At 44.5% G+C, this 23,990-nt stretch overlaps 1 protein-coding gene across 1 annotated transcript in view; it reads left to right on the top strand.

Moving 5' to 3' along the window:
• LOC126485069 (uncharacterized) overlaps positions 1-23,990 on the top strand; it is a 486,075-nt gene that overhangs the window by 337,197 nt on the left and 124,888 nt on the right. The gene's annotated exons all lie outside the window — the stretch shown is intronic.

The raw sequence follows: 23,990 nt of genomic DNA, 5'->3' as shown, positions 1-23,990 counted from the left end.
TACCGGTTTTTGCCGCTGTAACTTGCTGTTAAGAAATTCGAAACGAAACATCTGTCGTTCTGTATTATCGAAAACCATGATCACTTTAATTCTTCTATTGATCGGTTTTCTTGGGTGGAACACTGTGAGAACAAAATCGTAACCATACGTCTCTCGAGTTAGAATTTAGAAGATTTAAACAGACGTTAATCTAATAGATATCATTTGTTCAACACGATTATTTTACACTGTCATTCCACAGAGCAGTTATTGTTTGCCAACCTGATAAACAATGTCAAATGATCAATGTTCACCAAAGATTCTTGTCACCACTAAAGCTTCTACGTAAACCTAAGGTCTCACTCATACAACATATTAAATTTCAGTCGACTAATATCAAAAATCACTTTCATACCATGCACTCGTGAATCAGTATCTGTAAGCGTCTGAAAGTTCACATAATCATTTTGTTACTCTGTTCTGCTTTGGTTTCTTCACCTGAGTCACATAATAAATTGGTTAAAGACAATGATTGGAGAGTTGGAATCACGCTTCATAACACTGTGGCCAAACCACGTGAAGGCCTGTATATCAAGCATGGTCGTTATCGCTCACGGAAGTCAAATGTTTTTTTTTTAATTTTTTTTTTATTGGGATTACATGTTCGAATAATAGTCATTTTCAGACAGCTGGAAACCTACAGCATATCAGTATATTCAGTGGTTCAGAAAGAGAAGTATGTGTTCTACGTAAAAGTCAAGAAATTATGCATGAGAGGTACTCCCAAATCTCAGTTTAAAATATGAACTTAGGCGCAAACATAGACACTAATACAAACATTGAGCGAATACCAGTGGTGTCATCGCCACAGAGCACTCAAATAAAAGTATAACCAGATAAAAACCACGACAGTGACATATTTTGTCACGTTCGTCAGGTCCCGCGTGACATTTGTGTAACAAATGTGATACTATGAAGACAACTTCGAAAACATCATGATCCTTGAGGTGCAGATATACAGGGCTATTACAAATTATTGAAGCGATTTCATAAATTCACTGTAGTTCCATTCATTGACACATGGTCACGACACGCTGCAGATACGTAGAAAACTCATAAAGTTTTGTTCGGCTCAAGCTGCACTTCAGGTTTCTGCCGCCAGAGCGCTCGAGAGCGCAGTGAGACAAAATGGCGACAGGAGCCGAGAAAGCGTATGTCGTGCTTGAAATGCACTCACATCAGTCAGCCATAACAGTGCAACGACACTTCAGGACGAAGTTCACCAAAATCCACCAACTGCTAACTCCATTCGGCGATGGTATGCGCAGTTTAAAGCTTCTGGATGCCTCTGTAAGGGGAAATCGACGGGTCGGCCTTCAGTGAGCGAAGAGACGGTTGAACGCGTGCGGGCAAGTTTCACGCGTAGCCCGCGGAAGTCGACGAATAAATTGGCTCATGCTACAACTGGAGACCGACAGCACCGACTTCATCTTTCAACAGGATGGTGTTCCACCGCACTTCCATCATGATGTTCGGCATTCCTTAAACAGGAGATTGGAAAACCGATGGATCGGTCGTGGTGGAGATCATGATCAGCAATTCATGTCATGGCCTCCACGCTCTCCAGACTTAACCCCACGCGATTTCTTTCTGTGAGGTTATGTGAAAGATTCAGTGTTTAAACCTCCTCTACCAAGAAACGTGCCAGAACTGCGAGCTCGCATCAACGATGCTTTCGAACTCATTGATGGGGACATGCTGCGCCGAGTGTGGGAGGAACTTGATTGTCGGCTTGATGTCTGCCGAATCACTAAAGGGGCACATATCGAACATTTGTGAATGCCTAAAAAAACTTTTTGAGTTTTTGTATGTGTGTGCAAAGCGTTGTGAAAATATCTCAAAGAATAAAGTTATTGTAGAGCTGTGAAATCGCTTCAATCATTTGTAATAACCCTGTATATTATATTATTACCACCAACTTTCAAGTTCAAAGATAAGGGAAATTGAAGCTCGTACTGAGGCGTTGAGACAGTCGTTTTTCCCTCGCGCGGTCCGCGAATGGAACAGAGGGGGGTGGGGGGTGAATATGACTTTGGCGCGAATTATGCCCTCCGCCACACACCGCTTGGTGGCTTGCGGAGTACACAGGGTGTTACAAAAAGGTACGGCCAAACGTTCAGGAAACATTCCTCACGCACAAAGAAAGAAAATATGTTATGTGGACATGTGTCCGGAAACTCTTACTTTCCATGTTAGAGCTCATTTTATTACTTCTCTTCAAATCACATTAATCATGGAATGGAAACACACAGCAACAGAACGTACCAGCGTGACTTCAAACACTTTGTTACAGGAAATGTTCAAAATGTCCTCCGTTAGCGAGGATACATGTATCCACCCTCCGTCGCATGGAATCCCTCATGAGCTGATCCAGCCCTGTAGAATGGCGTATTGTATCACAGGCGTCCACAATACGAGTACGAAGAGTCTCTACATTTGGTACTGGGGTTGCGTAGACAAGAGCTTTCAAATGCCCCCATAAATGAAAGTCAAGAGGGTTGAGGTCAGGAGAGCGTGGAGGCCATGGAATTGGTCCGCCTCTACCAATCCATCGGTCACCGAATCTGTTGTTGAGAAGCGTACGAACACTTCAACTGAAATGTGCAGGAGCTCCATCGTGCATGAACCACATGTTGTATCAAACTTGTAAAGGCACATGTTCTAGCAGCACAGGTATAGTATCCCGTATGAAATCATGATAACGTGCTACATTGAGCGTAGGTGGAAGAACATGGGGCCCAATCAAGACATCACCAACAATGCCTGCCCAAACGTTCACAGAAAATCTGTGTTGATGACGTGGTTGCACATTTGCGTGCGGATTCTCGTCAACCCACACATGTTGATTGTGAAAATTTACAATGTGATCACGTTGGTATGAAGCCTCATCCGTAAAGAGAACATTTGCACTGAAATAAGGATTGACACATTGTTGTATGAACCATTCGCAGAAGTGTACCCGTGGAGGCCAATCAGCTGCTGATAGTGCCTGTACACGCTGTACATGGTACGGAAACAACTGGTTCTCCCGTAGCACTCTCCATACAGTGACGTGGTCAACGTTACCTTGTACAGCAGCAACTTCTGTGACGCTGACATTAGGGTTATCGTCAACTGCACGAAGAATTGCCTCGTCCATTGCAGGTGTCCTCGTCGTTCTAGGTCTTCCCCAGTCGCGAGTCATAGGCTGGAATGTTCCGTGCTCCCTAAGTCGCCGATCAATTGCTTCGAACGTCTTCCTGTCGGGACACCTTCGTTCTGGAAATCTGTCTGGATACAAACGTACCGCGCCACGGCTATTGCCCCGTGCTAATCCATACATCAAATGGGCATCTGCCAACTCCGCGTTTGTAAACATTGCACTGACTGCAAAACTACGTTCCTGATGAACACTAACCTGTTGATGCTACGTACTGATGTGCTTGATGCTAGTAATCTAGAGCAATGAGTCGCATATCAACAAAAGCACCGAAATCAACATTACCTTCCTTCAATTGGGCCAACTGGCGGTGAATCGAGGAAGTACAGTACATACTGACGAAACTGAAATGAGCTCTAACATGGAAATTAAGCGTTTTCGGACACATGTCCACATAACATCTTTTCTTTACTTGTGTGTGAGGAATGTTTCCTGAAAGTTTGGCCGTATCTTTTTGTAACACCCTGTATATGTAGATGTAGATATAGTAAGCAAAGTCGATACAGAGCGTCGGAAATTATTTATCGTGCATATAACAGGTCGGAGCAGCAATTTAAAATTGTCACTTTAAGGCAAAAAACTGTGTTCTGATGTTCAAAAGGATCTTGCAGAAGAAAGAATAAAAAAAGTGTGGTAAACATGTGTAATCGCAGATACTAAGTGGTACAAAAAAGCTTCTTTAATAGTAACCTTAAAATTTAAGCTAACGAAAACTAAAATATATATAAATTACTATCAGGGAGATTGTAAAACGATATCGTGCCAGTAGTCCTTATAAAGCCAAATCCACATGTCATTTAAAAACAAGTAACTGCTGACTCCCACCTCACGTAAATGTCTGTAGTTTGCATACAATCATGCATTCGTACGCGGCGCAGTATTTCGTCACAGCGTTTGGAAAGTTTTCCTGCGCTTACAAGGAACTGCTGATAAATTTGGCCTTCAGGTTATATAAGAGGTCAGTCTTTCAATCGATTCGTTAAAAAATGTTTACGTTACGTGCTCCAGATCTTCAAAATTAACAAGTTAATTTTACAAAACACTTCTTGAGAATATTCTAAAGCCGTATACGTTGCTGATAAGTTTTGTCTCATACTGGATCCTTAAACTAAAGTAAACTAAACACCGCCAGAACAGCCCATGAACGCCCAACGGCACCGACCGGCCGCCGTGTCATCCTCATGCACAGGCGTCACTGGATGTGGATGGCCATGTGGTCAGCACACCACTCTTCCGACTGTGTGTCAATTTACTTCTCAGTCAAGTGGCTCCTCAGTTTGCCTCACAAGGGCTGAGTGCACCCCGCTTGCCAACAGCGCTCGGCATACCGGATGGTCACCCATCCAAGTGCTAGCCTAGCCCAGCACCGCTTAACTCCGGTGATCCGACGGGAGTCCGTGTCGAAACTGCGCCAATGCCGTTGGCACTGGATCCCTACGGTGGTCAAATAAGTACCATCATGTGTGATACAATGTTCACAGGTGACGAGGGTTAACCGACTCGCATGGTAAAAGTACTACCTTCAAACTGCACACCTATGTGCCTGCTGTGGGATGTTTACTTTCATCGCCAAGTTAAAGCGTTTATTTGAAAGGTTGATAATTACAATTTACTTCTGGAAACCAAGTGAGAACTGCATGCCCTCGTAGACGCAGTAACGATTCATAGCACCATTCATAATCAGCTTTAGCATAGATTTTTCAGGCGAAGCTATCATATGCTTGGTACTCATAAAAATTAATTCCCGGAACGTAAACCAAGTCTCGTTGCAACTGAACATGGCGAAAAACAACGTAGTTGCTAGAATATTACATTCATTAAACGTTCTTGGTGCAACGAATATATTTGCTTCGAATATTTGTATTATAAGAACCATCTAATTGGCTGTCACAAAAAGTGCGAAAATATATAATAGAATGAGTAAATGTGACGCTCTAAAAGTGAGACTCTAAAAGGACGACGATTAAATTTTTAATTTCTCACTGATCCATGGTAGTCGAAAAATTTGTTTACCTACTTTGTTGTTCGCAGGAGAGCTTCTGTAAAGTTTGGAAGGTGGGAGACGAGATACTGGCAGAAGTAAAGCTGTGAGTACCGGGCGTGAGTCGCGCTTCGGTAGCTCAGTTGGTAGAGCACTTGGCCGCGAAAGGCAAAGGTCCCGAGTTCGAGTCTCGGTCGGGCACACAGTTTTAATCTGCCACCAAGTTTCATACTTTGTTATTGTACGACATTCACTTATTTATCTCATTAACCCTCAGATTTTCAACAATATCGTTCTGGAATGAAGCAAACTAAACTACTCATGATTACGTGCCACGTCCGTAAAGATCACAGCGAAATTGAGATGGCAAGTATACACAAATACAACAAAGATAATTTCTTGTACTACACCAGTGTCCAGAGAGCCAGTCCGTAAAAACAAAAAATACCTCAGAATAATCAATATTGGGTACATTGTTTACTTTACTATATTGATTTTCGTGGAATGTCCATTAATAAACAGTGATATTGAAATATTTACGTCTGGAAGAATTTAACTTTTGTACGGCCAATGTAATCGCAACTGTGTAGTAAATGTTTTATTACTGGTATGCGACTACTAAATAATTTTTTATATCTCCATATGCTTTGCATTCTGTTGTATTATTTATCGTCAGTCGTCAGAAAACTACAGGTTTTTACAATTTTTTTCTGATGAGGTCTCAAACCTGCTTCGTGCTGCAGCAGACTACTGAGTGATTGTGTTATTTACAACGATTGGTGGTCTGTTTCTGCTCGCACGTAGTCGTGTCGTTTGCTTCCGCGCTTTGCGGGGAACCTCAGTAAAGCACTGGTTTTCTTAGGTAATAATATTATTTTCTTCATTACACATTTTCCACATCACGTACACGTTTATATACTAATCGCGCCTGCAGTACTGAGTTCGTTTTGCTGGTGTTCCCCCTGAGCGTGACCCCTTTCTGGAGGAGGAGGAGGGGGAGGGGAGAGATACAAACATTGTCCAGACAGACCAGGTGGGCGTATCTCCGTCCACCCCTCCGCGTCTTCGCTGGGCGTGGGGGAAACAGCATACGCCGGGATTTAATGACCCGCTGTTAGTCCTAAGCGGGAAATCTCCGCCCCCCAAAGTGGCTCAAAGTGCGTAATTGTACGTCGGAGCTAAGAATAGGCTTCCAGCTCCCACCTCACCCAAGATGCTAGTGGAGTCCTACCCTCCAGCGCCGACTATCTTCTCATGTGGTCCTCGAGTAGTGGTTCCCACATTTGTAACGCTTATCACTTTTTCTTTACTACCACGCCACGGAACAACTTTTAATGGTGTCCTGCAGCAATTTGGAAGTATCTGTAGTATTAAATGCCATTTGTGGACACCGTTCTCTGTCGTTAGCTCCACACACTTTAATCAGCCTCAGTACGATTTCTTTTGGCTTTTCTGTTGATTGGAAACTGTATGGTGCTCCTCCTTCCTCTTCTTCCTTTAACTATAGGCCCATACATAACGGCGCACACAGTGCTGAGCTTCTGTATGTGACCGGGAGCTGTTAAGATGTTATTCCGCAACAGCTTGAAGTCATAAACACGAGAAGATGACCTCATAGGTCGCGTGACAGTGTGGTGAAAGCTTGCGTGTGGCCGCGAGAGGGCGCTTTTAGTCATCGCCGAAAGGGGGGCGAGGACTCGCCCGCTAATAATACACCTCGCGCGCCCGAGTGGTGGTGGTGGTGGTGGTGGTGGTGGTGGCCGATGCCGAGGCCGAGGCGTCCGCGGCGACGCCCCTTGCCTGCAAGCACCGGGGGCCGCCTGAGGTCATCTGGGAAAGGTCGGGGCCAGCACGAATGGGCCGCAGACCACCAGAGTCGCAGGGGGTGGAGTTCGGATACGGGTCTCTGGGTCTCGGTTCAGAACAGATATTCAACAACCAAGTGAACATTGCCGATGCACACAATATAAATGGAATTATGATGCGGCAGAAAGCACTGATTGATTATTAATACACTCTAAGCCCGAAAGAGACAGCAAAGGACTTGGAAGAGCAGTTGAACGGAACGGACAGTGTCTTGAAAGGAGGATATAAGATGAACATCAACAAAAGCAAAACGAGGATCATGGAATGTAGTCGAATTAAGTCGGGTGATGCTGAGGGAATTAGATTAGGAAATGAGACACTTAAAGTAGTAAAGGAGTTTTGCTATTTGGGGAGCAAAATAACTGATGATGGTCGAAGTAGAGAAGATATAAAATGTAGACTGGCAATGACAAGGAAAGCATTTCTGAAGAAGAAAAATTTGTTAACATCGAGTATAGGTTTAAGTATCAGGAAGTCGTTTCTGAAAGTATTTGTATGGAGTGTAGCCATGTGTGGAAGTCAAACATGGACGATAAATAGTTTGGACAAGAAGAGAACAGAAGCTTTCGAAATGTGGTGCTACAGAAGAATGCTGAAGATTAGATAGGTAGATCACATAACTAATGAGGAGGTACTGAATAGAATTGGGGAGAAGAGGAGTTTGTGGCACGACTTGACTAAAAGAAGGGATCGGTTGGTAGGATATGTTCTGAGGCATCAAGGGATCACCAATTTAGTATCAGACGGCAGCGTGGAGGGTAAAAATCGTAGAGGGAGACCAAGAGATGAATACACTAAACAGATTCAGAAGGGTGTAGGCTGCAGTAGGTACTGGGAGATGAAGAAGCTTGCACAGGATATAGTACATCTACATCTACATTGATACTCCGCAAGCCACCCAACGGTGTGTGGCGGAGGGCACTTTACGTGCCACTGTCATTACCTCCCTTTCCTGTTCCAGTCGCGTATGGTTCGCGGGAAGAACGACTGTCTGAAAGCCTCCGTGCGCGCTCTAATCTCTCTAATTTTACATTCGTGATCTCCTCGGGAAGTGTAAGTAGGGGGAAGCAATATATTCGATACCTCATCCAGAAACGCACCCTCTCGAAACCTGGCGAGCAAGCTACACCGCGATGCAGAGCGCCTCTCTTGCAGAGTCTGCCACTTGAGTTTATTAAGCATCTCCGTAACGCTATCACGGTTACCAAATAACCCAGTGACGAAACGCGCCGCTCTTCTTTGGATCTTCTCTATCTCCTCCGTCAACCCGACCTGGTACGGATCCCACACTGATGAGCAATACTCAAGTATAGGTCGAACGAGTGTTTTGTAAGCCACCTCCTTTGTTGATGGACTACATTTTCTAAGGACTCTCCCAGATATTTTACAGAAGTAACTGCTACCAGTGTTTGTTCCGCTATCATATAATCATACAATAAAGGATCCTTCTTTCTATGTATTCGCAATACATTACATTTGTCTATGTTAAGGGTCAGTTGCCACTCCCTGCACCAAGTGCCTATCCGCTGCAGATCTTCCTGTATTTCGCTACAATTTTCTAATGCAGCAACTTCTCTGTATACTACAGCATCATCCGCGAAAAGCCGCATGGAACTTCCGACACTATCTACTAAGTCATTTATATATATTGTGAAAAGCAAAGGTCCCATAACACTCCCCTGTGGCACGCCAGAGGTTACTTTAACGTCTGTAGACGTCTCTCCATTGATAACAACATGCTGTGTTCTGTTTGCTAAAAACTCTTCAATCCAGCCACACAGCTGGTCTGATATTCCGTAGGCTCTTACTTTGTTTATCAGGCGACAGTGCGGAACTGTATCGAACGCCTTCCGGAAGTCAAGAAAAATAGCATCTACCTGGGAGCCTGTATCTAATATTTTCTGGGTCTCATGAACAAATAAGGCGAGTTGGGTCTCACACGATCGCTGTTTCCGGAATCCATGTTGATTCCTACATAGTAGATTCTGGGTTTCCAGAAATGACATGATACGCGAGCAAAAAACATGTTCTAAAATTCTACAAGAGATCGACGTAAGAGATATAGGTCTATAGTTTTGCGCATCTGCTCGACGACCCTTCTTGAAGACTGGGACTATCTGTGCTCTTTTCCAATCATTTGGAACCCTCCGTTCCTCTAGAGACTTGCGGTACACGGCTGTTAGAAGGGGGGCAAGTTCTTTCGCGTACTCTGTGTAGAATCGAATTGGTATCCCGTCAGGTCCAGTGGACTTTCCTCTATTGAGTGATTCCAGTTGCTTTTCTATTCCTTGGACACTTATTTCGATGTCAGCCATTTTTTCGTTTGTGCGAGGATTTAGAGAAGGAACTGCAGTGCGGTCTTCCTCTGTGAAACAGCTTTGGAAAAAGGTGTTTAGTATTTCAGCTTTACGCGTGTCATCCTCTGTTTCAATGCCATCATCATCCCGTAGTGTCTGGATATGCTGTTTCGAGCCACTTACTGATTTAACATAAGACCAGAACTTCCTAGGATTTTCTGTCAAGTCGGTACATAGAATTTTACTTTCGAATTCACTGAACGCTTCACGCATAGCCCTCCTTACGCTAACTTTGACATCGTTTAGCTTCAGTTTGTCTGAGAGGTTTTGGCTGCGTTTAAACTTGGAGTGGAGCTCTCTTTGCTTTCGCAGTAGTTTCCTAACTTTGTTGTTGTACCACGGTGAGTTTTTCCCGTCCCTCACAGTTTTACTCGGCACGTACCTGTCTAAAACGCATTTTACGATTGCCTTGAACTTTTTCCATAAACACTCAACATTGTCAGTGTCGGAACAGAAATTTTCGTTTTGATCTGTTAGGTAGTCTGAAATCTGCCTTCTATTACTCTTGCTAAACAGATAAACCTTCCTCCCTTTTTTTATATTCCTATTAACTTCCATATTCAGGGATGCTGCAACGGCCTTATGATCACTGATTCCCTGTTCTGTACATACAGAGTCGAAAAGTTCGGGTCTGTTTGTTATCAGTAGGTCCAAGATGTTATCTCCACGAGTCGGTTCTCTGTTTAATTGCTCGAGGTAATTTTCGGATAGTGCACTCAGTATAATGTCACTCGATGCTCTGTCCCTACCACCCGTCCTAAACATCTGAGTGTCCCAGTCTATATCTGGTAAATTGAAATCTCCACCTAAGACTATAACATGCTGAGAAAATTTATGTGAAATGTATTCCAAATTTTCTCTCAGTTGTTCTGCCACTAATGCTGCTGAGTCGGGAGGACGGTAAAAGGAGCCAATTATTAACCTAGTTCGGTTGTTTAGTGTAACCTCCACCCATAATAATTCACAGGAACTATCCACTTCTACTTCACTACAGGATAAACTACTACTAACAGCGATGAACACTCCACCACCGGTTGCATGCAATCTATCCTTTCTAAACACCGTGTGTACCTTTGTAAAAATTTCGGCAGAATTTATCTCTGGCTTAAGCCAGCTTTCTGTACCTATAACGATTTCAGCTTCGGTGCTTTCTATCAGCGCTTGAAGTTCCGGTACTTTACCAACGCAGCTTCGACAGTTGACAATTACAATACCGATTGCTGCTTGGTCCCCGCATGTCCTGACTTTGCCCCGCACCCGTTGAGGCTGTTGCCCTTTCTGTACTTGCCCAAGGCCATCTAACCTAAAAACCGCCCAGCCCACGCCACACAACCCCTGCTACCCGTGTAGCCGCTTGTTGCGTGTAGTGGACTCCTGACCTATCCAGCGGAACCCGAAACCCCACCACCCTATGGCGCAAGTCGAGGAATCTGCAGCCCACACGGTCGCAGAACCGTCTCAGCCTCTGATTCAGACCCTCCACTCGGCTCTGTACCAAAGGTCCGCAGTCAGTCCTGTCGACGATGCTGCAGATGGTGAGCTCTGCTTTCATCCCGCTAGCGAGACTGGCAGTCTTCACCAAATCAGATAGCCGCCGGAAGCCAGAGAGGATTTCCTCCGATCCATAGCGACACACATCATTGGTGCCGACATGAGCGACCACCTGCAGATGGGTGCACCCTGTACCCTTCATGGCATCCGGAAGGACCCTTTCCACATATGGAATGACTCCCCCCGGTATGCACACGGAGTGCACATTGGTTTTCTTCCCCTCTCTTGCTGCCATTTCCCTAAGGGGCCCCATTACGCGCCTGACGTTGGAGCTCCCAACTACCAGTAAGCCCACCCTCTGCGACTGCCCGGATCTTGCAGACTGAGGGGCAACCTCTGGAACAGGACAAGCAGCCATGTCAGGCCGAAGATCAGTATCAGCCTGAGACAGAGCCTGAAACCGGTTCGTCAGACAAACTGGAGAGGCTTTCCGTTCAGCCCTCCGGAATGTCTTTCGCCCCCTGCCACACCTTGAAACGACCTCCCACTCTACCACAGGTGAGGGATCAGCCTCAATGCGGGCAGTATCCCGGGCAACCACAGTCGTAGTCCGATCAGGGGATGCGTGGGACGAGCTGGCCGTCCCCGACAAACCCCCATCCCGACCCCCACAGTGATGCCCTTTGGCAACAGCCTCAAGCTGTGTGACCGAAGCCAACACTGCCTGAAGCTGGGAGCGAAGGGATGCCAACTCAGCCTGCATCCGAACACAGCAGTTGCAGTCCCTATCCATGCTAAAAACTGTTTTGCTAAGAACGTCTGAACTAATCTACAGAGAGCGCAAACAAATCGACAAAATTTAAACGGTTATTAAAATACAAGATTGCCTAGTAAATGCAGTAATGCTGCTACTTGCGCACTGCTGACACTGCTCGGCGGCGGAAGGAGACTAAGCGAAATTGCACTATTCAGGTACTAAAACACGATGCTACACTCTCAAATACTATAATACGCCCGAAATTTATGAATTAAACAATGCAAGAACCAAAAACACGCAAAGAAATTAAGAGTTAAACTATGTAACAAATGAGTGAGCTAGGAGTATACGACTTGCTGCTCAGCTGCTTATCCAACGGCGGCAGGGAGCGTGGAGAGCTGCATCAAACCAGTCTGTGGACTGAAGAGCACAACAACAACAACAACAACAAGCCCGAAAGGGACGAAAATTGATAGATGTGGTGCACGTATACAGATGAACAAGTGATCACAGTTTCAGAAAAAAATTGGATGATTTATCCGGGAGAAAGAGCTACACAAATTGAGCCAGTCAATAATACGTTGGTCTACCTCTGGTCCTTATGAAACCAGTTACTCGGCTTGAGATTGACTGATACAGTTGTTGCATATCCTCCTGAGGGGTATCGTGTTACATTTTGTCCGACTGACACGTTAGATCACCAAAATCCCGAACTGGTTGGAGGGCCGTGACGATAATGCTCGAAACGTTTTCAATATTGGGAAGAGCTCTGGCGACCTTGCTGACCATGGTAGTGTTTGGCAAGCAGGAAGACAAGCAGAAGGGACTGTCGCCATGTGCGGGCGGGCGTTATCTTGCTCAAATGTAAGCCCAGTATGGCTTGCCATGCACGGAATCAAAACAGGGCGCAAAATGTCACATGTTTACGCTATGCTGTAAGGGGGTTGCGGATGACAACCGACGGGGTCCTACTATGAATCGAAATGGCATCCCAGGACGTCACTCCTGGTTGTCGGTCTGTACGGTTGGCGACGCCTTTGCGTGCGGTTGTCAGCGCTAACATACAAGCTACACTGAGTGAAAAAAATGCAAAAATCAACTTGGGACGTATGATGAAACTATCCGTTAGCACAGTGACGCGAAATAGGCGTTAACGGGAGTAGTTGTCTAACGGGGGAGCTGGGACACATTTTGGGACTTGTATACGCAGCTAAGGTTAGCTGCGGTACCGTACCCAAGCTGCCGTCGCTTGTCATCTGGTCATTACGTCACACTTGGCAGCCTTCCAGCTGGCGGGCTACACAGGCACGCACGCACACACACACACACACACACACACACACAAACACACACACACACACCTAAACCAACATATGTAAGATGTAATTCAACATTTATTATACATATTATTTTTGCAAATTAATCCAGCTGTTGTGTGCATTGCTGAATCCAAGCCACTTTACCAGTACCTTATTTCCTTTCTTACGTATGATTTTCTCGACAATGTACGTTGATGGATATTTTGTTTTTTGTAGCTCTTCTGCATAGAAAGCCCCAGCTATGGGCTGAGATTTGTAATCTTCAAGGAGATATGTTCTCGGATTGGTTTCTTGCACTTTACGTATTTTGAAAATTTCCGTGGACCAGTTGGCAGTGTATCCTTTGTCAAAGACTGTTTTCTGTTTACTAATTCTGACACAATCACCAGTTTTGAGTTTTGAGAGACGTGGATCAATCATTTTGATTTTGTTATACACAGTAGATAGAAGGCTATTATCTTTTACAAAGAAAAAGAAAAAATTGACATTAAAGACTGGAAGAGGTACTCCACTAAATCACGTACGGACTACATTCACTGGAATAACCCTAACGAACTTGTCGAACGTTTAGTTTTCCTGCTTGCTTCAAAAACAGCTGGCAACAACTCGCACGACAATGAAATTATTTCAATAGAGGAAGAACTTCGAGAAGCTGCTATTATTGATTAATATATGAAATTATGTAGTCTATTAATTCATCATTCTATGTATGTTTATAGAAAAATTATTTGTAAGCTAATCCTGCAGTAAACCTTTTCTCACTTAGGAAAGCCTTGCTTTAATATTTTTTTTATTTGTTTTCCTTTTCCCTCTCGTTTAAAGAGATGAGTCCAAGGAATGTCCTTCATAAAAAAAAAAACACACATCTGCAACATCTGGTGTATTCTAATACGTGTGTGTGTGTGTGTGTGTGTGTGTGTGTGTGTGCGTGCGTGCGTGCGTGCGTGCCTGTGTAGCCCGCCAGCTGGAAGGCTGCCAAGTGTGACGTAATGAACAGATGACAAGCGACGGCAGCTTGGGTACGGTACCGCAGCTAACCTTAGCTGCGTATATACGTCCCAAAATGTGTCCCAGCTCCCCCCTTAGACAACTACTAACGGGCTATAGTAGCAGACAACCAACGCGAGCGCCTTTGATAACAGCACGACATCGCCTGCTGAGCCTCTCCTGCGCTCATGACCATATCGGTTACACCCTAGAGCGATCTATTGACACGTAATCAGCATGGTTTCAGAAAACATCGTTCTTGTGCAACGCAGCTAGCTCTTTATTCGCACGAAGTAATGGCCGCTATCGACAGGGGATCTCAAGTTGATTCCGTATTTCTGGATTTCCGGAAAGCTTTTGACACTGTTCCTCACAAGCGACTTCTAATCAAGCTGCGGGCCTATGGGGTATCGTCTCAGTTGTGCGACTGGATTCGTGATTTCCTGTCAGGAAGGTCGCAGTTCGTAGTAATAGACGGCAAATCATCGAGTGAAACTGAAGTGATATCGGGTGTTCCCCAGGGAAGCGTCCTGGGACCTCTGCTGTTCCTGATCTACATAAATGACCTGGGTGACAATCTGAGCAGTTGTCTTAGGTTGTTCGCAGATGATGCTGTAATTTACCGTCAAGTAAGGTCACCCGAAGACCAGTATCAGTTGCAAAGTGATTTAGAAAAGATTGCTGTACGGTGTGGCAGGTGGCAGTTGACGCTAAATAACGAAAAGTGTGAGGTGATTTACACGAGTTCCAAAAGAAATCCGTTGGAATTCGATTACTCGATAAATAGTACAATTCTCAAGGCTGCCAATTCAACTAAGTACCTGGGTGTTAAAATTACGAACAACTTCAATTGGAAAGACCACATAGATAATATTGTGGGGAAGGCGAGCCAAAGGTTGCGTTTCATTGGCAGGACACTTAGAAGGTGCAACAAGTCCACTAAAAAGACAGCTTACACTACACTCGTTCGTCCTCTGTTAGAATATTGCTGCGCGGTGTGGGATCCTTACCAGGTGGGATTGACGGAGGACATCTAAAGGGTGCAAAAAATAATAAAAAAAAGCAGCTCGTTTTGTATCATCACGTAATAGGGGAGAGAGTGTGGCAGATATGATACGCGAGTTGGGATGGAAGTCGTGGCGAGATCTATTTACGAAATTTCCTTCACCAACTTTGTCTTCCGAATGCGAAAATGTTTTGTTGAGCCCAACCTACATAGGTAGGAATGACCATCAAAATAAAATAAGAGAAATGAGAGCTCGAACAGAAAGGTTTAGGTGTTCGTTGTGGATTGGCAGGAGAGCCAACACCGTTACTAGAGGAAGCCAAAAGGCACGCGTTTTAGCTCACGCAGACTGGCGTGAGGTCTGGAACAGGACAAGGAAATTAGAATTTACAAAAACGGACGTAGCTGGTGAAACACTTAACTTTAATCCATTAATCAGGAGCGTCGCTCTTGAGTGTACATTATTCACAGTGTCAATAGTAACTGGTACTGGCGCCTTGCTAGGTCGTAGCAAATGACGTAGCTGAACGCTATGCTAACTATCGTCTCGGCAAATGAGAGCGTATGTAGACAGTGAACCATCGCTATCAAAGTCGGGTGTACAACTGGGGCGAGTGCTAGGAAGTCTGTCTAGACCTGCCGTGTGGCGGCGCTCGGTCTGCAATCACTGATAGTGGCGACACGCGGGTCCGACGCATACTAACGGACCGCGGTCGATTTAAAGGCTGCCACCTAGCAAGTGTGGTATCTGGCGGTGACACCACAGTGTTCGTTTTTCCCGCGCGCTGTTCGGGAGTGGAATGGTAGAGAGATAGTATGATTGTGGTTCGATGAATCCTCTGCCAAGCACTTAAATGTGAATTGCAGAGTAATCATGTAGATGTACATGTAGACGACTGGAAAACCGTCGTCTGATCAGATGATTCGCGATTTCTGTTTGCAAGAGCTGTTGGTAGGGTTTAAGTGCGACACAAACCCAACAAAGCCAAGGACCGAAGTTGTCAACAAGGCTCTGTGCAAGCTGAAGGTGGCGCCATAATGGTGTGGGCTGGAATGGACTAGGTCCTCTGGTCCAACTGAACCGACCATTGACTGGTTATGTCCACCAACTTGGAGACCATTTTCAGCCATTTGCGATGGTTCAGAAATGGCTCTGAGCACTATGGGACTTAACTTCTGAGGTCATCAGTCCCCTAGAACTTAGAACTACTTAAACCTAACTAAGCTAAAGAGATCACACACGTACATGCCCGAGGCAGGATTCGAACCTGCGACGGTAGCGGTCTCGCGATTCCAGACCGCAGCGCCTAGAACCGCCATGCCACTTCGGCCGGCATTTGCGATGGAATTTTTACCAATGACAATGCCAAAATTGTTCGCGACTGGTTTGAAAACCATTCTAGACAAGTCGAGCGAATGATCTTGCTACCCAGATCAAACGACATGAATCCCGCCGACCACTTACGGGACATAATCGAAAGGTCAGCTCGTGCACGAATTCCTGCTCCGGCAGCACTTCCACAGTTTATTGACGGCTATTTAGGTAGCATGGTTCAGTATACCTGCATGGTATTTCCAACGACTTGTTGAGTCCATCCCACGACGAGTTGCTGCAAGGTGCCGGGCAAGAGGATATCCGACGCGATTGGAGGGGGTACCACATGACTCCTGTCACACCAGTGTACGTAGGGTCGGACGCGGCGTGTGTGATCACGCTCCGACAACACTCGCCCCCTCCCTGCCCCCCCCCTCCCCACACACGCACGCGCGTCCTCGGAAGCGACCTTGGCTAGCGCCGGACCGCAGCAGCAGCAGCAGCATCATGGTCAGCAGAGATCCACCTCATCTGTGGCGCGGCGGGCCGTGTAATTACAGTAGGCGATGGCGGCTCGCCGATAAGCGTCTAATTACGAACCGAGCGACCGCCCGCGCCGGCCCGCCTGCCAGTGTTCGACGCCGACTGCTGCCTTCACGATGCCCATCTCACGGCGCGCGCGCGCTACGTACTCCACATCCGGGTCGGCCTCACCGCTTTACACGTCGCCGGCGTACGGCTCCTACCTGTTAGCGACACTTGGTCCATTGCTAGGAGTCCTGCCGCCTTAGGCAAAAACTGAAAAAATGAGCCCCATCTTTTTTTACTACCATTGGTCCTCCCTGATATCCCCTGCCCCCTCCACTACCACCACCAACAAATGACACAACAACGCAAATCTTCTAATATACTTTTAATCGTTAAACAGAGGTGAAAGCCCTCCTCATTTTCTGGGGACAGTCCAGAATTTTGCCGGCCGGAGTGGCCGTGCGGTTCTAGGCGCTACAGTCTGGAACCTAGCGACCGCTACGGTCGCAGGTTCGAAACCTGCCTCGGGCATGGATGTGTGTGATTTCCTTAGGTTGGTTAGGTGTAAGTAGTTCTAAGTTCTAGGGGACTGATGACCCCAGATGTTAAGTCCCGTAGTGCTCAGAGCCATTTGAACGAAACTCTCTTCTCATATGCGCGACAGTACAAAACGTAGTGCCCTTCTTTGAACTTTTTCGATGGCATAATGCTCACAGCCATTTGAACCATTAGTCCAGAATTTTCAAGCTTTCTCCTCATTCCTTTAAACCTGACGGTGGACAACGAATGTCCTCACTTTCTTGTTTTTTATCCTCAATGAAGATATTTGTATGGAGTGTAGCCATGTATGGAAGTGAAACATGGACGATAAATAGTTTAGACAAGAAGAGATTAGAAGCTTTCGAAATGTGGTGCTACAGAAGCATGCTGGAGATTAGATGGGTAGATCACATAACTAACGAGGAGGTATTGAATAGAATTGGGGAGAAGAGGAGTTTGTGGCACAACTTGACTAGAAGAAGGTAGCGGTTGGTAGGGCATATTCTGAGGCATCAAGGGATCACCAATTTAGTATTGGAGGGCAGCGTGGAGAGTAAAAATCGTGGAGGGAGACCAAGAGATGAATACACTAAGCAGATTCAGAAGGATGTACGTTGCAGTAGGTACTGGGAAATGAAGCAGCTTGCACAGGATAGAGTAGCATTGAGAGCTGCATCAAACCAGTATCTGGACTGAACACCACAACAACTACAATCCTCAGTTCTGGAAATTTTCCGAAATAACTGAAATAGGAAGTATGAGCTGAACGTTTTAATGTAGAACTAAACTGATTATACCAGCGCAACCAGATTTGTTTATTTAATTGCAAGAAAATTAGCTAACAAAAGTGTGGAACTATTTTCTGGTGCAAACTAATTGTTCTTTGATTTTGCAAATTATGCTATACTGGTGGGAGACATGCCAAAGCACCAAACTAGGTCATTAGGGGGATCGCGCCGTTATTTCGTTTCTGTGTTATCTGAAATATTTTTAGACTGAGCAATGAATCTCATCTTTTTCAGCATCCAGTTCTGTCAAAGTAAGTAGAGACTTATTAATTAGCTGTTCCGTATGCTTTTGAAAACAATTCAGTGTGGGTAGAGCAAACCAAAGACTGCGATCTATTAAAAACACTGCTTGCACCACGCTTGTCCGCCCTATTCTGGAGTATTGCTGTGCGGTGTGGGATCCGCATCAGATGGGACTGACGGATGACATAGAAAAAGTACAAAGAAAGGCAGCTCGTTTCGTATTATCGCGAAATAGGGGAGATAGTGTCACAGACACGATACGTGAATTGGAGTGGCAATCATTAAAACAAAGGCGTTTTTCGTTGCGACAGGATCTTCTCATGAAATTTCAATCACCAGTTTTCTCCTCCGATTGCGAAAACATTTTGTTGACACCCACCTACATGGGGAGAAATGGTCGTCACGTTAAAATAAGAGAAATAAGGCTCGCACAGAAAAATTTAACTGCTCGTTTTTACCGCGTGCCGTTCGAGAGTAGAACGGTAGAGAAACAGCTTGAAGGTGGTTCATTGAACCCTCTGGCAGGCACTGTATTGTGAATAGCAGAGTAATCACGTAGATATAGATGTTTTAATTTTTCCTATCTTTCATTTTTTTCCTCCTTAATTGCTCAGTTTTTTCCGTCTGATTTGAAATTAGTTCCTCCCGCATTTTCCCGCCTCTAAAATTGTCCCGCACTAGGCGACTAATGGTAGAAACGACCCTGTGACACAGATATCACGGGGTATATCAGGTTAGCGCTCGATTTTGGAGCCGATATTAATTTTTTTTTTCAATAATAGAATAAACAAATTACACAACTGACTTCAGACTGTTATTGTACATCCCTAGGATTGTGTTCTCCACATGGGGTTGCTTGCGTGCCTCAGCGATACAGATAGCCTACGAAGAAATAAGAACTAAGCGATTTGCCGATGACCCTGTAATTCTGTCAGAGACACCAAAAGACTTGGAAGTGCAGTTGAACGGAATGGACAGTCTCTTGAAAGGAAGATATATTACGGCAAAAGCAAAACAATGGTAATGGAATGTAGTCTATTTAAATCAGATGATGCTGAGGGAATTAGATTAGCAAACGAGACACTTAAAGTAGTAGTCGAGTTTTGCTCTTTGGGAGCAAAATAACTGATGTTGGCATGGGTAAAGAGCATATAAAATGTAGACTGGCAATGGCAAGAAAAGGATTTCTAAAGAAGAGGAATTTGCTGACGTGGAATGTAGATTTAGGTGTCAGGAAGCCTTTTTTGGTTGTATTTGTGTGGAGTGTAGCCATGTATGCAACTGAAATTTGGATGATAAACAGTTTATACAAGAAGAGAATAGGATATTTTGAAATGTGGTGCTACTGAAAAATACCGAACATTTGTTGGGTAGATCGCGTAGCTAATGAAAAGATGCTGTGTAGAATCGGGGGGGGGGGGGGGGGGGCAAGAAGTATGTGGCAAAACTTCACTGAAAGATTGAGTCAGTTGATAAGACATATTCTGAGACGTCAAGGGATCACCAGATTAGTATTGGAAGGAAGTGTGCGGTGTAAAAATCTTAGAGGGAGACCAAAAGATGAGTAAAGTAAGCAGATTCAGAAGGATGTAGGTTGCAGTAGTTATTCGGAGGTGAAGAGCTTTGCACAGGATAGAGTAGCATGGAGAGCTGCATCAAACCAGTCTTCTGACTGTAGACCACAACATCAGTGACATGATGGTATTATGTATTTTCTTAATGCTCTGATACTATCCTAAACTAAAAGGACCCCTATGCGGTCTGTAACTATTATAGTATTACATCAGTTGCATTCGAGAGCTCGGAAGCGCCGGACCCCCATAAGTAAATCACAGTTTTGTCAGATTTTAGCAGTTATGACACACTTCATATTAATGAATCTTAAAAAAGATTCCAAAGAACATTTTAAGCCAATAAAAAATTTGTCAAAAAAATCTCTACCGTGGTCTATCCCCTTAATACGCAGATTTTGTGCTGCCGGAAACTCCCAGAACAAGTGTAGTGGTGTAAATGGAGCAGGCACTGTACACAGCGCAAGTCTACTGCCATCGCACTGGACGCGCCATACTTCCGAGGAACGCATTTGACGACTCTTATGAGAGACCCTGTATAAGGACGTATCAGCAGCCCAATCGGTTCGGCCAGTGCTTGGCCCAAAAATCAGTCATGAATAAGTAACTGAAAACTGGATGATTTAGTTTCAGTGGACCTTGTATTGAAATAATTTTGGCCTTTACCAAACATGTTGCAAAATGAAGTAAATGAAAAAAATTTTCCGACTTATGGTAGTAAGCTGTTTGCGATTTTATACGACTATTGTGTTTAATGGCGAAGCTCACTTGTTGAGATGAATAACCTAAGAAGCACAGTTGCAGAAATTAACTAGTTGTGTCTTCAAACAGCTTTGACCACAAATTACAGTACGCTCCCCTTTATCCGAAAATCATTCTCATTGGTTGTTGGAATGCGCCTCCGAGCTGCCTTCTCTTTACCGTGGGAACACACGACGAAAGAGAGAGAGAGAGAGAGAGAGAGTCAGTCCTGGAAAGGTAATTTACGGCAAAGTATTTTACGCGGTACGTTGTCTTCACAGTTCAGTTGATTTATATGCGCGTCACAGTGTACTCGACACTTGGAGTTATTCAATCAGCATGATGTATTTTGTCTCGTTATAGCAAGTAATGGAAATGCAGATGAATAATTCATTGCATTAGTTCCCGCTGCAAATGTCTCGTGGGGGAAGACAAATAACCGTAAGCGTCCCTAGTCCAGTTTCATCCGACGTACATGAAACGTTAGTCGACGTTCAACCGGCTTATAAGGATTCATGGCTCAATGGAAATCGCATCGACAAGATAAGACTGAAGAAAGATCCGCCACACGTCTGGGCAGCAGGCGCTTGGGGTAAAAACTGGTAAGTGCGTGTCAGTCTAATTTATGGACTTAACATTTCACCGGTTTTACGGTTAGCAAAGCTGATTCTCCGATGTATTTACTCAGTCCTGTCTAACAGTGAACTAGAAATCATTCCACAATTAAGTAATCTGTCACTTAGTTATTCGACTTGGGTATTTTGTTTTTATATGATTATTCTTGTGCAGGTCAATATTGACGGAGTTGGGCAGGTTTGAAGCTCTAGATTGAATTACACGTTCGCGAGAATTTAACTTCGTCCATTCAGGTACAGATTTTTTAAAGCTGACTTGAATGGCCGAACTTCTCTGAAACAGGATTTCGAAATGTTTCATTGATTACTCTGCCTGCTGCAAACTCAGTGACAAATGTGTCTCAGATAATCACCAAGACAACCTCGTCAGTATTCAGTATAGGAGTTTCACGGTCATTTTTTCTAATTCCTGAACAATAACTGCATGGCAGCACTTGTAACTAATTTATTTAACGACCGGTTTCCTAGCCTAGAAGCCACATCGCCATTTTAAGTCTATTAAATTACATAAAGCATTCGTTACAGTTGTAGTCGAATTATAGTTACAATCAACAGGGAGAAATAGAGCATATTACTTACATGGTGAAACATGACATTAAAGTTGCTACGTGGACGGAATCGAACATTCGTTGTCTATGAATAAAGGACACAATTAGCGGATCGACAGGTAAGCGGAAAAAAAGTAAGAACCATCAACACGTATCCTCCCAACCTAAAGTGACCATAGATTAATAAGACCAATAATGAGCTAGAAAACCCAGTCAAAAATTAAAAATCCTACCATTTTTCTACTTTTTCACTTTGTTTTGATACAAACGGAACATTGGGATACAGATTATTATTGGGCTGCTTTAGCGCGTATCACTACCGGACTGTAACTGGTCTTTCAGTAGTGGTGACAGCCCCGAGGGTTTCACGCTGCATTGTAGAGAAATCAGAATTTGGAAGCAGTGGCTCCCTGGTATGACACGACCAGACAACCAACGGCAATGACTCTGGCTGATGATCATTGCTGACACAACCAACTCTTTAGAGTGAGTTTCCAGAGGAAGCAAAGGTGTCTCGTACGTGAAGAATAGCAGTAAAGTCTCACAACGTATGAACACTTCCAGATCTCGGCAGTTCTGCAAAAATTCGACCTCTGCATCTTCTTACTTTTGATTAGAAAGCACGAGTTTTGAGTGCCGCCATTCAATTACTTGTTAGCAACTGTTCTTGCCCCACAGGAACACCCCCATTTCAGCATTAAACCACACAACAATAAAAAAGTTTCTTTTAAAACCACCCTAGAGTAGTGTTCAGTTAACCAATATTTCTTCCATCATCTGTGAGGGACGTAAAACTGCAACATCCTCAGACAAAGCTCAACTTTTGTATGGATTCAAAATACTTTACCAACAGCCATATGTTTTGGTTTATTTTATTTTACATCTCAAATGCTACCAGTTTCGGCAACTTACTATTGTCATCTTCAGGCCCCTTACGCTATGCGTATCAACAACCTTATCGAATGGTGCCATAAACTGGAATCGTAAATCCGATCGTTACGCAATAGATCTATGTGAACGGGTGACACTAACTGAGCCTACATACAGTCGGTAAGATTGTTAATACGATGATATCATATGGAGCCTGAAGATGGCAATAGCAAGTTGACGAAACTGGTAGCATTTGAGACATAAAATAAAATAAACCAAAACATACGGCAGCTGGTAAAGTTTCTTGAATCAATAATTACGTACCAGCCGATGTCCCCCAGGCCATAATGGACCAACAGAGACTGAAAGCGCTACAATGCCCATAGCCCACAACTGATCACACGGAGCGAACTCCATGTGAGTTTTCTCCCACAACTACATGACATTCGGGAGGTAGTTGTCCACCGACACGTTGTCTTTAAAACCATCCCAGAATTGTGTTTAGTTAACCAATATGTCTCCAGTAATCTGTAAGGGATATAAAACTGGAACATCCTTCGACGAAGCGTTACTTTGTCATTGTCCGCCATAGTCGATCACCGAGACTAACCACGATGCCAGATTCCTCCCACGACTATAGGGCCTCCGCGGGGTAGTTGTTCACCCATATGTCGTCTTTCCCGTCCTCGCCGTCTTTTTGCCCAAAAAAGTCATAGCATCTAGTACAGTCGTCGTCAAACTGCGGCCCGCAGGTCGCAAACGTTCCTAATGAAGTGTTCGTGCGTTCCGCGCTTCTCAGTGGAATTTCATAACAATACGCATCTAGCAATTAACAGCCGAATCCAAAAACATAAACTATTATTAAGAGCTTATAATTAAATGTTTCCCTTAGACATTTAAGTCTCTTCATTATCTACCATAATGATCGAAGCAGAAGAAATGAATTAAAATTTTTGCTGCGGCCTGGACTCGAATCCGGGTCTTCTCGCTTTTTTTCCATTTTGCTAGTTGTTGGTCCTTGCACTCTGTTTTCTTATTACAGAGGCCAACCAGCTCTCTGACCGAACACGCTGAGCTACCGTACTGGCGTTGCTAGGCAGAAATGCTAACCATTACACCACCCTAGTATTTTTTTTTTTTTTTTCTGTTGTGTTCGGTATTGTTCGTTGCGTTTGGTCTGGGCGGACGTCACAAGACATCCGTTCAAGT

The sequence above is a fragment of the Schistocerca serialis genome, chromosome 6, assembly GCF_023864345.2.
Source record: "Schistocerca serialis cubense isolate TAMUIC-IGC-003099 chromosome 6, iqSchSeri2.2, whole genome shotgun sequence".
Lineage (NCBI taxonomy): Eukaryota > Metazoa > Arthropoda > Insecta > Orthoptera > Acrididae > Schistocerca > Schistocerca serialis.
This window is presented reverse-complemented; position numbering and strand designations above follow the sequence as displayed.